The following is a 13,009-nucleotide window of genomic DNA, read 5'->3' as shown; positions in this document are numbered from 1 at the left end:
AGGAGGGTCCAGCTCTGACTTTTGGCAAGTCTCCCACGCACTTGGAGAACTCCAGATTTCAAATTTTAATTTGCTTGCACTTCACAGCTTGGGAAAAGAGAGGTAAGGCACAAAACTTGCCTTGAAGGCGAACTGAAGCGTTTGCCCGCACTTGAATTTCTTGAAAAACCCCAAACCAACCAAAAAGCCAGCCCACAAACCCCAGTGCGGGGGCGCTGATGGACGATTTAGCAGAACAAATAGTTGGGGGTGTTTCTCTCCCGTGTTAAACCCGAGGCTGCCGCTGCCCGGAGCCTCTCCCCGGCTGTGTCAGGACTTGTCGGCAGCTCTGGGTAAGCCCTGAGAAAGGGTGGCCTGGGCAGGAACCCATCAACCGAAATTCCTCCGTGCAGTCCTGCCTTGTTTGAAACGCTTTTATCCGGCAAGTCAGGACGGGCTCAGCCCGCAAATGCCTCCTGCTCGGCTGCGGGGCATTAACCCCTGCGAGCCCGGAACGCGCCCAGCGCAGCGAGCAGCTCACATCATTAAATCAGGGGTTTCATCAGCGAAATCGCGCATTAAATCAATGCTAATAAAAACCTGAAATACGAGCTGCACCTCCAACAGCTCCCCTCACTCCTGAACAACCAATTTAAAGTGTGGGGATTTCGGTTTTCTGCGTTTTAATGAGATAGATACACCTTGATTTTTGCTTTTTGCTGGGGAGAAGCTCTGGGGTCAGGCTGCAGCTTCACCTGAACAGCAGCAAAGGTCTGCAGCATCCTCAGAAGGGGCAAACCTTCAGCTAAAGGTCAGGGAAAATTGTGCTGGACTCCCTGAACTTTAAAGCGAGCAAAGGTTTCTCTGTTCCTTTGTCTGTGGGGGCCCAGCAGTCGAGGCAGATGCTCTGAGCACTGAAAGGGCTCTGCCTTCACCCCAGGGATGGCAAACTCTGGAAATTCAGTGCCGTGCTCTGAGGAGTGCCAGGAGCTCCCCATCCTGCAGAGAAAACACAAAATCATTTCTGTCCATGTCTGGGCTCAGCTCTGACCCTCTGGATTCCAGGGGCAGCACTTGCACAGCCCCAGCCCCTTCCAGGTGTTGTGCCCAGCGAGGACCTTTGGGCTGGTCCTGCTCATCCAGGGTGTTCCAATTTTTCCTGCCCTTCTCAGGCATTACCCTCACACTTTCCCAAACATTCTGCTTGCAATTGGCTGCTACTGCTTTCACAAGGGAATTTTCTCTTGGCTTTGAGGAAGTTTTACCCCATAAGAATCAGTTACATCTGGAATTGGCTTTAGCCCTGTGCACTGCACGTGGAGAGGAACCTGATTGTTCAGCAGCACCGAGGTCAAAGCTCCCGATTCTCTCTTGGGAAAGTGAGAGGAGGCCTTTGGACACTTTTGCTGGAACTCAACAGCCAACACAAACCAGAGATCCACAGAAGGGGCAGCCTGAGCCCCCTGGTCCCTCTGATCCCAGAGACCAGGAGGGAGCTCACCCAAAGAAAGCTTCAGCATCCCACAGCACCACATCACAGTGACTCAGGACCTCAAAGACCGTGGCAAACTCAAACTAAAGCAAGTTAAAATTGTCTCCACAAGGCAAATTACCAAGTGTGACTGTTTTCCAAATATTTCACTTAGGATACCGCTGGATAGGGAGCAATTTTAAGCGAGTCACATAGAACATCAAGAGAAGAATCAACAGATTGAAAAGAAGTTAAATGCTTACAAATGGTGGCCTGGACAGCAGCTCAGCTCTGGTATTTGTTGCACCAGTGCAAGTCCAGAGTGACTGTACAGGATGTGATTGAACCTGAGCGTTCTGAAACAGCACCACCCTCCACATTCTTGCTGCTTTGGGAGACATCTCCCCATGTACCACCAACTGCTGCTTTCGGTGTCTTTACTATGGCTTAAAATACCCCCAGGAGCTGCTTAAGAAGGTCTCATTTTTCCTTTCAGAAGCCACATCCTGCCCCGGCCAAGGACAGCTCGTTGGTATTTGTAGGGTATGGGATGCGCTCCTGCCAGGATTAATTAGCACAGCTCGTTAGAGCATCCCGTGCCTCTCTCGCCCATCCCCATCGCTGCCCCGGGTGTCCCCCAGCCCTGCCCCGGGTGTCCCCAGCCCTGCCCCGGGTGTCCCCCAGCCCTGTCCCGGGTGTCCCCCAGCCCTGCCCCGGGTGTCCCCAGCCCTCCGGACACGAGGCTGGAGGGTCGCTCACTCACCTGGCTCTGCTGGGCAGGTCCCAGTCCCAGCCCGCAGCTGCTCCACGGAGCTCCGGCCAAAACAACAGAGACAGGCTGGGGACACGGGAGAGCCAACGGGAACTGGGGGCTCGGTGTTTGGAGCAGAGCCCGGGGAGGGGCCCGGGACAGAGCGGTCGCATCCCGGCCCCTCCCGGCGGCCGCAGGTGCGGCTTTATCCCTGCGCTCACCTGCGGCCGCAGCCAATGGAGCCCCGGCTCCTCCCTGCCCGGCCCGCCCCGCGCTCACTAAACCTCCCAAACCCCCAAACCCTCCAGCCTGCTCTGCTGCTGCTCCTCATCCTCACTAAACCTCCCAAACCCCAAAACCCTCCAGCCTGCTCTGCTGCTGCTCCTCATCCTCACTAAACCTCCCAAACAGCCCCAAAGCCTCCAGCCTGCTCTGCTGCTGTTCATCCTGTTCTCCCAGGTCTTGCTTATAAGCCCAGCATTAATTCAAAGTGTAGGAGAACACTTTCAAAGCATCCACTTTAATTTTTGTCCCATCAATTGCTATTTTTTTAAAACTTGCTTCTCCACACAAGAAATGTTTCATGTTACTTTTCCAAAGCTGTTAAAGAAGTGGGAGATGTGCTGGCTCTTGCTGCCCCATGAGCGGTGGGGTAGGGACTGTGATGTAAGCCCTGCAAGCTCAGTATCATTCAGGTGGCAGAACCTGCCTTTGGGGTATAAACTTGTAAAGAATTTGGAGAGGAGAGCTCTGGGAAGGGCAGGGATGCTCTGTCCAAGGGCCTCCACGCACGGTTTTCATTCCAGTTCTGGAGGAATCCCATTTATAGCGGGACTGACTCTGTGTTCTGTGAATCTCTGGAGCCTCTTCCTTTCCTTGCCCCTTTATCTCTGCCCTGCTGGGGCAGGGGGTGCCCGGCCCTGGCTGGCACTGGGGCTGCCCTGCAGGGTGGGCACAGCAGGGTTTCCTTCCAGAGCTCGAGGTGCCCGTGCTTTGCATTCAGCAAAAACATCCTGGGGGGCAGAGTTCTTCTGGATCCGCTGGGCCTGCTCATGTGCACGAAGGGAAATGTGCCACTTGGTTTGCCTTTCCAGTGGAGGAGGGTGTAAATAACTAAATAACAAAAAAATTAAACCTCACTGCTCTTTTTGTTTTCTTTCTGTAGTGCTAACAGCTTTCTCCTGTTCTTCCATGCTGTTTTCCACGTGAGGACTGCACACAAGTGCTGATTTTCCTTTTGTTTATTGGGTAAATTAGAGTTTCCAAAGCCAGGCTGCTTTAGCAGTGACACAGGTCACAAGGTTTGCTGCTTTAATTTGGGCTGTACTGACTTGCCCTGAGAGCAGTTTCCAGCACAAGTGCCCACAGCCAGGAATGAAAATCTCTGATTTTTGCCCACACGTTTCAAGCACAGAGGTGAACACATCAGTCTATAAATGTGGCTCCTGCAGTACCTTCAGAGGAAAGGAAGTCAGTGTTTTTCATGTGAGAAGCAAGAACTGAAGGTTATCAGTGTTCATTGCCTGCTTTTATTTTCTCAGGGCTCTGTGAAACCAAGAGCCAAACCCGCCACAATTTTCTCTCTGCACAGTTTGAAGCGGGGACTGTTGTTCTTTCAGATACAAATCTGTCCTTTTATTTGTTTTATCTCCTACTGGAAAATAACAAATACCTTTAAAGTTTACAGCTGCTACTGTCAAGGACAGACAGGGAGGGACTGGCTGGGGCACGGGGAGCTGCAGGAATGTCCTGTTGTTCCATAATACCCAATTATGTCAACTACCCCTTCCTTTAAACTTTCAACACGTCCCCGTTAGGTGGGAAAAGCTGCCAGCACATCATAAAAGTGCTGCTGCAAAGCCCAGCCCTGCTGATGGAAACGTGTCAGGGGATGGAGGCTCTGCCCTGCAGGCTCTGCGAGGCACATTCCACCCCTTGGCTCCCGAGCAGCAAACCTGTGTGGTCTTGAAGCTTTCTCAGCCCTGACCTCTAAATTTGTCCCATAAATGGGATCAATTTACTGGGTCTGGAGGTCTGAGACATCAAGCACAGCCCAGGGAAGCTCAGGGCCACGTCTCCTGCAACTGCCCACTGTAAATTCAGTCCGAAGCAGCTGGAGAAGAATCACTTGGAGTTTTTTCACTGTTTGCCTCAGAAGTTTATGATTGTGAAAAGTGTATTTATAAAGCAGCTGCTCCACGGGACTGAGGATTGGACAGAGCCCCAGATGTGCATTCCTGCTGTCCCCATCCCAGAGAGGGGCACAGTTTGGGTCCCACTTTGATTTCCCTGTGCTCAGCACAGCCAGCCCTTGCTGCCCCCTCCCCGGGCCCTGCTGCCTCCCCCACAGGCACAAAAGGCAAAGCAGCCCTTTGGGGCTTTCTGAGGTGGAGCCAGAAGCGCTGCTTGGTGCTGGGGAGGCACCCTGTGTGCTGCCCTGCTCTCTGGGCTGGCACTGCAGCCTGGGCAGGGTGTCTGTGGAGCACAGCTGCTCCCCAGCCAGGCCTCCCCTCAGCTCTCCTCTCTCTGCTGCGACCCGGCTGCTCCTGGGAGCAGCAAGAAACACGTGCTGCAGAATTCACACTTGGAGCTTGGAGGCTCTGGGATATTTTTGTGCCAGTCCCCATCTCTGGAATTGTTCAAAAGCTGTGGATGTGGCTCTCGAGGACATGGTCTAGTGGTGCTGCTGGGCTGATGTTGGACTTGCTGCTCCTGATGGTCTTTTCCAACCTTAAGGATTCCATGATTCACTCTGTGATTCACCAGCCAAATCCTGAGGTGATAAACCAGGGAAAAGAAGGCAGCACAGCCTTTAAGTGTAGCTAAAATGGGCTCTTCTGCTCTTTCAGTCACTGCAAAAACAACAGCCCCCAAGCAGTGCTGGTGCGATGCAGGTTTGTGGTGGAGATAAAATGATTTATTTTTTTTTAACAACTGAAAAGATCTGTGTTACTTATACTGCAGAAATGTAAGGGAAATTAAATTACACAGAAACTCTTTCCTGAAAGATGGGGGGGAACGTTCCTCCCTCTGCTCTGAAGTTGAAAACGATGCAAAAAAATTGCATTCTGCAATCACAGGCATCTAAAATGATTTATTTTTTTTTAACAACTGAAAAAGGGAATAAATTGGAGCGTTCAGGCAGCGCCAAGCCCGGGGCTGGTGCAGGTGGCAGGATGCAGTTGTGCTGCTCAAGTGAGCAAATCTGGAGATGAAGCTCCTTGAGAAGACAATGAGGAGCCTCTGTGCCAACTCCTCCTCCCTCAGAGCGTGGTGAATTCCTGTCACAGCCCCTGGGTCGGGCTCTGCAGGGCTCCTGGGGGAGGAGGAGACTCAGCAGCTGCTGCCCCATCTCTGCTCAAGCTTTCCAAAGGGGCTGGCACAGGGGAAGGCCTTAAACAACCTTCAAAGGAAATAATTCGAGATTGATTTATACCTTAATTGTACAGCAGTATCCCAAGGCTCTGGAGGGAGCCAGGCCTGCTCTGCCTTTGAAGATCAGACAGAGTGGCTGTGTTTTAATTACTGGAGGGTTACCTGTGCTTTCTGCGTCTGCAAGAGGTCAAGAACTGAGATTTACAGCAATTCCTGGATTTCTGCAGTGGAATAGAACCGTAGAAGACGATTTCCCTGGGCAGACCAACAATCCTAACAGAGTGTTCGGCTGGGGCAGCTCGTTGCTGTCAGGGGGTTTTCCCTGTAAACTCTGTCTAAACCTTATTAACAAAGATATTTGTGCAGAGATGCATCTTCCACACCCTCCTGCTGCAGGCATCAGGCAAAGTCAGCTCTGCAGTCCCCAGCCAGTGCAGGATTAACCCTCGCTGTGCCCACCCTCACTCTGGGAGCTGCCTGTGATGGCGAGGAGGCAGAATGAATCACCCTGCTGACAAAACTAATGCAACAGTAATTTAAAAATGAACCTTTTAAGCTGATGTATGTGGTCTGAAGCCACCAGAGCATTGCTAAGGAGTGTATTTTTCAGTTTAATGTTTGCAAAAGAACAAAAAATGCAAGAAAAAAGTCTCAGCATCTGCCCTCCCAGGGAATGAACTTTTAAGCAGAAGAGATAAAATTTCTGATTCCTCTGTGAATTTTAATGCTCTGAAAGAAGCATTCAGCATTGCTTTAGCGTGCAGGTTGCTGGAGGTGTCTGCCTCTGTGCACAGCTGGGTTTTAGGAGCCCTCTTTGCCTCGTCCTGGGCTGGAGTTTTGCTTCCCATGCTCCCAAGCAAAGGAAAAACCTGATGGCAGAAGTTCAGGGCTGAGGAGGGAATGCATGAGGCAGCTGATGTGGCTGAGCCACAGGCACAGATAAATGTCTGCAGAGATCTGTGTTACTTATACTGCAGAAATGTAAGGGAAATTAAATTACACAGAAACTCTTTCCTGAAAGATGGGGGGGAACGTTCCTCCCTCTGCTCTGAAGTTGAAAACGATGCAAAAAAATTGCATTCTGCAATCACAGGCATCTTAAAGAACCCGATAACTGCAGGTGGGGGGCAGAGGACACCTTGTTTTCCAAGGAATCTGTGGATTTGCTTCCTTGGGGAGCACAGACGTGGCACAGGGCAAGCTTTGCTCTGCACTGAGGGGTTTGCCAGCCTTTAGTGACAGATTCCCTGCACGGGAGGAATCTGTTCCTCCTCAGCTCTCAGGAAAGCAGCACTGGACAAAGCAGGCTGCTTCTGTGCTCAAGCCAGCCTGGGCATCTGGGGGAACTTTGGGTTTCTTGTGAAATGTTGAGTGTGGCTGCCCTGGGGTTGTGCAATCGCTGCTCCTCAGTGTGTGTGTGATCCCAAAAACACCAGAGAGCTCCTGGCTCCCTCCTCATAACACTGCAAGTGCTGACAAAGCTAAGTTTCAAAATGTACAAGTGCAAAACTTGGGCTTAATTTGGATAAGTATCCTTGGCTTCTGGAGGCTTTTTCATACCCTTCTGGCCTTTCTTGAATCCACTTCCTGATAATGCTAAGCAGTGGGGATTTGTTTTTTTCATGACATGATTTATTTTGTGATGAGTGAAGATGAAAATACTAAGTTTGTTTTCTGTTTTGAGGCTATTTTTGTGGTTTTTACTGCCCAGAGACCTGGGACACTGAAAGGTGTCCCTGCCCAGGCAGGGGGCTGGGATGAGATGAGATTTAAGGTCCCTTCCAACCAAACCACTCTGTGATTCCCTAACCCAGATCCTGGTCCAGCCCAGCCCTTCCCTGCCCCTTTCCCATCCCGGGATCCATCCCTGCCCCTTTCCCACCCCGGGATCCATCCCTGCCCCTTTCCCACCCCGGGATCCATCCCTGCCCCTTTCCCATGCCGGGATCCATCCCTGCCCAGCCTGCGGGGATGCTGGGGGGGTCAGAGCCCTTCCTGAGAGCTGCGGAGCTGTTCCAGCACGCCCCGGGCTCCGCGGGGCTCTGTCACCTCATTCCTGGCCTTTGTGCGCGGCTCAGCGGGCTGGGAGCAGCCCCAGCCCTTCCCTGCCCGACAAGAAGGAACACGCTGCCTTATCTGAGCAGCAATTCCAGCCGGGGCCGGGGCCACGCCTTTGGGAACGCTCCCTGCCCCAGCCTCCTGCAGCTCGGGGCTGCCTCGACTTGTTGGGGATGCTCTCGAGGCTGACAGTGCCTCCCTGAGCTCTCCTGGCCGCTCACATCCAAGGAAAACTGCTTCAGCTCTGAGTGGAGCCTCGCTGGGCTCGGCTGGTGCCACGTTCGGGTTCCTGCAAACCTGGGGCCATCAGACTCTGCCCTGTGTATCAAATATTTGTGTGCACGGACCTCGGTTTTGCTGGGGTGTGTTAAAGTAACACCCACGGCCTTTTATATGGCGTTTAGAGAAATAATTTGTAATTTGAGGCTCCATTCCTCTGGCCAAGAGAGCACTGGCTGAGTTCAGGGACGTGCACGGGGCAGCTGCTTGACACAGCCTGGAATCTGAAGCTTTGAAGGGAACAACCCATAATTTCTGTGTCTGTGTCTGTAAGTGACACCTCCAAAGGCAAAATCCCCTTCTCGGGGGGGCCTTTGAAGCTGCAGTCAAAGAGAGGCCCACGGATCCCACCTGGAACATCCCACCTGCAGAGCACGGAGGAGGTGAAGCCCAGCCGGGGGCTGCTCTGTAGGGTCGGGGATGTGCAGCTCAGGAGGGGCTTGGGGTGTCACAGGGAGCCCCCACAGCTCCTCTCCTTCCTGCTGTGGGGACAGGGGCAGCTCCCCGTGCAGAGCCGTGCACTGAAAGCAGAGATGGATCGTGTCAGTCCTGCACAATCGCTGCAGTTCTGGGCTCTCTGCGGGCCGGGGATGCACGGAGGGGGCTGGGGATGTGAGGCTTTAGTCAAGCAGGACATGAAAGGGTTCAGAGCAGTGTTCACAGTTGGTGTGGCAGTCCCGGGGGCTCAGCAGCACTCATGGAGGCCTTTTGGTTATGAGGGAGGTGTTTCCCAGGGCAGTGAGTGCCACACATCCCCACAGGTGGCAAGTTCTGAGGAGACAAAACCGGGTTAGAAACAGCACCAGGGTAACAGCAGAGCCAGCCTGGGGTAACTGGGACGATAAAAAACTCCTGGCAAGGTCCGGAGCACATGGTGAAAGCCGAGGTTGTCTCGGGTGCTCCGTGGGCCAGGCTGGGCAGGGGCAGAGCTGCTGTCCAGGGGCTGCTGGCTCCTCTCCTCTCCTCTCCTCTCCTCTCCTCTCCTCTCCTCTCCTCTCCTCTCCTCTCCTCTCCTCTCCTCTCCTCTCCTCTCCTCTCCTCTCCTCTCCTCTCCTCTCCTCTCCTCTCCTCTCCTCTCCTCTCCTCTCCTCTCCTCTCCTCTCCTCTCCTCTCCTCTCCTCTCCTCTCCTCTCCTCTCCTCTCCTCTCCTCTCCTCTCCTCTCCTCTCCTCTCCTCTCCTCTCCTCTCCTCTCCTCTCCTCTCCTCTCCTCTCCTCTCCTCTCCTCTCCTCTCCCTCTGCCCAGTGGGGACAGTGCTGACCTCAGGAGCTCTGACCACACCTTGTGGAAAATAAAACGCAGGGCTGCGAGGTGCTGTGCAGTGCTGGGCTGCTCCTACCTGCCAGCAGCACCACGCCGAAGCCGTGAGGCAGCTGCAGTGCTGCCGTGTCCTCCTGCATTATTTACTGCAACGTGCATTCCCAGGCTCTCCTGCCTGAGCTGCCATCTCGGCTCGGATTTTTGATGATGACAATTATGGTGAGATGGAGGAGGAGGAGAGGCAGCTCAATTTTGATTTGGATGCCTCTGCCTTTTTAAAAATTGAAGATTTCTAACTCTCAGCAAAATCCCTGCCACAGGAGACCTTGTTTTACATTCTGGCTTTTTGCAGAGCTGATGTAGAGGGGCTTTCTGCAGAATCCCAGTCTGGCATTGTTCTCTTAATGATTGAGTGAGGAGGTGTTTGGTTGCCTTCCCTGATGTTATCTTGTGTTTTCATGTTCTGAGAGGGCATTTTTGGATGTGTAAGAAATCAGTGTTAAATATAAACATAGATGCTACTTCAGGGAATGTGTCTCATTCAGCCAAGACTGAAAGCTGTTTCACAGTTAGAAAGTAATTTTTTTGTTGTTGACTTCAGTTCATGAACAGTGGAAAAGTCTGCAGTAACTGCTCCAGAGACGAGTGATTTATCTTGACTTGGATGGGCAGAAAGTGATTTTCAGACATCGTCAGTGTTCCCAGAAAAAACCAACGAAGACTCACTCCCCTGAGAGCTGAGCAAAACCCAGAACTGCTCCATTGCTGCTGAAAGCCAAACCAGACCCAGGGCTGAGCCAGCCTGGCCCTGTCCTGCCTTTAAGGGTGTCTGTCCTCAAGGCACTTCTTGGCAAACACGGCTCAGACACAATCCCTGGGCTCCTTCCAGCCCAAACCTCCATCCTCTGACGGTGGCTGGCAGAGCTCTGGGGACAGGATGGGCACAGGTCCCCTCCCGGGGTGTGTGTGTGCCAGGCAGCCTCAGAGCTTCACCTGACACCTCCCTGCCCTGTCTGAGCTCCTTTATCTGGGTCCATTTTGAGGGAATTTTCCCAGATCTCTTCCAGAAGGAGGAAGCAGAAAATCAGCCTGGAGCCCTGCAGGGATTTTCCGAGCCGGCCTCTGCCTGGGGCTTCTCGTGGCTGAACCTTTGGATGCTGTCACTGATCACCCCAAGGGCAGCACGGGCTGGGGATGATTGGAGGCAGTCTGGGAAGTCTGGTTTTCCTCCTGACTTCCAGGAGCGGGGAATATTTTAAGGGGTTCACGCTCATTTGTATTTTAAAGCTTCTTACTGTGAAGTGCAAGACCAGGGGCTACGTCTTCGGCTGGCATAAATCTGCCTGGCTGCATGCAGATAAACTGATTTACGCTGGCTGAAGATCTGGCCCTGGATGGAAGAGATGGAAGCAGGTGGATGTAATTTCTCTAAATTTCCACTCAAGCTGCACCCGCCTGGAGCAGCAGGAATCGAACAGCACTTTCCCTAAGAGTAAAAAAGTTATTAACTCCATATTTGTGTTGGTGCCTCGCTGCCCTCCCTCGCCTCGATCACCACACGTAGCCATGGGCTGTCTCTGGCAATGACTCTGTCTCCCCAATAAAATTAAAAATCACTTTTGTTTCATATCTTTTTAATCAGATGTGTCCTTTTTAATAAAGGGCTCTGCTCTTTAAGGGATGATGCGCTGATGAGCAGCAGGCTCAGAGGTTATTGCATTTCCCTGATTTGAATTTCTTTCTGTATTTCAGCTGTAAAAATAAAGCTAAATCCAGCTCCCCAAAGCCTCTGCACACGCAGCACAAGCAGAGTTTTGCTGCCTCCCACCTCGGGGGTGAGACTGATGTGGCAGTGGATGTGTGGCCATTGCACACTTTGGTGTAAGAACAGATTTTATTCCTGAATGTTCAGTATGGGAAAGAAGAGAGGCAGAGTAAAAAAGACAAAGGTGAAACTCCAGGAATTTGCTGAGTGGTAATTTTATTCAAATAATTTATGCAGATTTCCTGAATTGTTCCAAGCGTGAAGAATCAAACAAACCCAAAATGCCTCTCTATGTTTAGTTTCTTATATTGATTCATTTATTCCTGGGATTGTTTCAAACACAGACCTGAAGTAACTTTATGAGCCAGATTTTTTTTTCCCTCCCAGAAGTGAACAAGATAATTAAACCTGAGGAATTCAGGAGGCTTTGGAAACAGCAGGTTTCTCTCCTGCCCCACGATGGGTGTAATTTGGATTTCTGGGGGATGACAATTCCAGGTGGTGGCATCTCCCACCTGGAGGGACATTCCCAGAGCCCCGTGGTCTGGACTGGGCTGGGATGGTGTGGGGTGCTCAGCAAACGTGGTGAGGTGCTTGAACCCTTCCCAAACTGAGCTGTGTGCCCCGCTGCTCCCCAGCCTGAGAGGTCTGAGGGATAAAACCTCCTTGAATTCATTGTGGCGGCTCCGCTGCTCCGCATGCGCTGCGGTTTTGGGGTTTTCCAGCTCGGAAAGCATAACTGGGGGCTGTGTTTTCAGGGCTGGCACAGCAAAGGCAATACAGTTGCAGGATTTTTGCATATTTCTGATCCTGAGGCTTTCCTGGGCCGGGTGGTTGCTGCACAAGTCAGAACAGCACCAGGCTCTGCTCTCCCAAATCCAGCCCGGAGCTGCCGGGCTGGGCTGGGCCTCTGGGGACTCTGGGGCTCTGCAGCCTCTGCCTTCCTGCTGCTGTGGAACGTCCTCACAGAAATCTCAGACTCCAGGTGTGCAGCAAGGCAAGTTCAAAGCAGAAAATAACCAAAAATAACCATCAGCGACTTCAACAGATTTTCTTTTGCTGATCAGCCTCCTGTGGTGAGTCTGCAAGTTCTGTGAGACTGATCCTGGCAACAGTATTTGCAGTTAACTCAAACAGATCTGGTGCAGTCAGTGCTGATCTGTGGCGCTTTGGAGGGCCTTGCCTCTAAATGCCCATTCTGCACCCAAATCTTAGACCTGAAAAGTTCTTCCAAGTCAGAGCAGCCCTGGCTTTGCAGCACTCACTCCCCCTTTGCTGCAGCACACAAATTGGTGCTTTAATAACTTCAGAAGCCCAGCACCAGGCTCTGATGGGACAGAAATGCAGCACAGAAAGGTGGAAAAGGCTCCTACATGGCTTAAACTCACCACTTACAGGGTGTGGAAATGATTGTAAACCAACCCTTGCAGTTACAGAGCTCTGAACAAAGACATCCTCTGGTGTTTTCAGAGGATGAGAGCATCAGCTTTGCAGGGCACCGCGAGCAGGGGCAGGATGAGCAGGGGCAGGGTCATCCCCTGGCTCCTCTTGTCCAGGTAAAAGCTCTGTTGTCCCCTGGCTGACTGGGCTGGAGCAGATTCAGCAGCTCTCCCTGAACTGATGGCAGAGCTGGCACTAAATGCTCATTTTAGCACTTTTGGACACAGAATTTTGCCAGATCATCCTTCCAGCCAAGTGCCACCACCTCTGGAGAGTCCCTGCTGGGGAAACAAAGTGTCTTTATCGTGGACCAGGGCAAGTAAATGGGAAGCGAAGTTAATGTTACATTTCTGTGCAAGTTTAAGTTATTATGGGCATTTGTCTTCTGGATTAGCCCGTGGCCTCTCTGTTGTGGCTTTTCATGCTCTTCCTCCCACTGCTTTCCTGCGCTGAAGCTGTGAGTGGAGTCCAGGTGTGTGAGGTTCCCTGGTTGGCGTTCAGAAATTCCTACCCTGGGGTGGAGGGGGAGGGAAGAAGGAGGAGAAGAAACAGAAGAGAAATGAGAAAATCAAGCAGGCTCCAGCACCTGCCATGTAATGATGGGTTCTGGAGATAAGGCTGTTTTAAGGTGC

This window comes from Passer montanus, unplaced genomic scaffold, assembly GCF_014805655.1.
Source record: "Passer montanus isolate IOZ18808 unplaced genomic scaffold, ASM1480565v1 scaffold93, whole genome shotgun sequence".
Classification (NCBI taxonomy): Eukaryota; Metazoa; Chordata; class Aves; order Passeriformes; family Passeridae; genus Passer; species Passer montanus.
This window is presented reverse-complemented; position numbering follows the sequence as displayed.